This window comes from Limulus polyphemus, unplaced genomic scaffold (genome assembly GCF_000517525.1).
Source record: "Limulus polyphemus unplaced genomic scaffold, Limulus_polyphemus-2.1.2 Scaffold82, whole genome shotgun sequence".
NCBI classification, from domain to species: domain Eukaryota; kingdom Metazoa; phylum Arthropoda; class Merostomata; order Xiphosura; family Limulidae; genus Limulus; species Limulus polyphemus.
In genome coordinates, this window is record NW_013665692.1 from 392,279 (window position 1) to 394,891 (window position 2,613).

The window sequence follows — 2,613 nt, forward strand, 5'->3', positions numbered from 1 at the left end:
CCTCGTGTAGCTTTGCGCGAGATTCCAAAAAACAAAACAAACAAACCTCCGCGGGGAATCGAATCCTGGATTTTGGCGTTGTAAGAACGCAAACATATACAAAATAATATATTTTTAAAAGAAATGTAGCAACACTGTATAAGCTTTAATACAATGAAGTGGAGTACAAAAGAACTCTTGTCATTAGAACTTTTGATTTTAAATATGTGTTAGATAGCCAATGAGAAGTTACTCGACATTTTATCTTCTCAGATTTATTCTATTGTTAATTCAACGGTAACCTTTACATCGCAATTAATGAGGTTTGTGACTATTAATGAGCAAATGTAATAATTCCAGGAATGTACTAAAATTAATTGGACACACACTAAACAAGAAATTAATAATTCACTCAATAAAGTTTTACATAAATGTAATAAAAACAAAACTTAAAAATAGTCGTGTTTACAAGTAAGTAAACAGAGTTGAAGATTTAATTCATATAATCTCGTACCATAATTAAAGAAAAAAAAATCACCATTAACAACAGTGAACATGTTACGATTAAGAAGTTCTTGAATGTTTCGATTCTGAACATAGGAGATATCATTCCTGTAGATAAACCAACTAACAATTTCGTTTTCATTTGTAAAATTTTTCTATTACAATTTTATATAAAAACATATAATTTAGTTTTAAAACACTAAAACATTATCATAAAGAGATATGTAATTGTTACAACAGATATAGAAAGTATCCTACAGCAACACTTTACTGTTTTATCAAACTTTGGTGTATATTCTGTAAAATCTTGTAATTTAACACCAACGTTGTTTTTCATTTACAAATTACATAAAACACCCTTTATTGTCAGTGCTAAAAATTTCATGACTAAGTGTTTGAAGGCTCTTCTTTTGAAATGTTCTATTCTTTGACTCAAAACTTTTCAGTTGTATTTTCCCCGTTATAGGTTGTGACATAAATACTCCAGTTACAAGTTTCGAATGGTCGATATTCCATAGTAAACCAAATATATGGGTGCTAAGCTGTCGCCCATGCGCAACGGCTCGTACGTGTAGCAACATTTCACTGCACTGATTATTTGTTTGTTTGTTGCTAAGCTCAAAGTTACACAATGGCCTATTTATGCTGTGCCACCCACGAATATTGAAACCCGTTTTTTAGTGTTTTAAGTCCTTCGGAGTTACCACTGATCTACTTGGGCAGGGGGCGAAATAAGCTTCAGAGTGGATACTTACCTGAAATCTACTTAAATTAAGAGAGTACAGAAAGTGTTGAACCCATCCTCAGTGCTCACCATTGAGATGGGGTTTTCTGCAAGAATGCTTTCACAGTATATTGAATTGACGTGGTTATTTCTGCACCAGGTGTAGTCCTGTACTTATATTGTCTCTCTTTGGGAACCCAACTTCAGATGATTGTGCCTGATGACAGTATACACACTGGAATTCTCCCCTATGTATATTCCTTCCCCTCCTGTACGTTTAGTGGAGCGTGGGAGAACCTTTATTTCCATAGTTCCAAGATGATATGGAGAATTACCTCAGTTGGGCCCACTCCTCATTTGAGATGTGGGGCTGGATGTTTGTTTGTTTTGAATTTCGTGCAAAGTTACACGAGGGCTATTTGCGCTAGCCGTCCCTAATTTAGCAGTGTAAGGCTAGAGGAAAGGCAGCTAGTCATCACCACCCACCGCCAACTCTTGGGCTACTCTTTTACCAACGAATGGTGGGATTGCGACCCTCAGATTGCGAGTCGAGCGCCCTAGCCACCTGGCCATGCCGGGCAAGGGCTGGATGTTAAATGGAAGTGTAGTACAGGGGAAACTGTTACAATATCTTCCAAGCAAACCATGGTGTGTGTTCAGCTGGATGGGACTTGGAGTCGCCTAGTGATGTATAGTCACCATACTACGTTATGATAGGTGCAAAGACCAAATTATAGAAGTCTATCACAGACTTAAAATTATTTACTAAATTTCATAAGGAAATCATGAAATTAGATTTTTATATATTTTTAAGTGAAAAAAACCAACAACAACTCGTAAGTGAAAAAGAGAATCCGGGACCGATATTACAATATTGCTATTTCATGAATTCCACTAAAAGTGATAAGTCAATGTAGATTATTCACACCTGCTTTAAGTTAGGAAGTTAATATGTTTACCTACTCCTTAGGTAGTAAAGGTTTTAATCCTGAAAACTTTAGGGTGAAAACAACAACCACAATATTTGATAAATCTCAAGTTAGAGCGATAATTAACAGGCTTTTCGGATTGATTAGCGTAACTTACTTAGCTAAAACATATGCCTGTACAGCAGAGTCGCGGGTTTTAATCACACAGGGTCTCAATTTCCACTTATTTAAAAAATAACAATACCCTCTGATTCCCTCAACATGAACTATTTTGTTGAACAGTTATCACTAAAATTAAAATATATTCTTGTCTGTATATTGAAACTGTCTCTAAACTTTATTTTAATAAAAGTTATTTCCCCAAAAGGGGGCCGAACATCGTCTGGAGGGGGCTACTTGTTTTAACCACTCGCACCACTATACAGTAGGGTGTTGTCAGTCAGTCAGTATATACTAAAATGACGTCACCTTGCAATT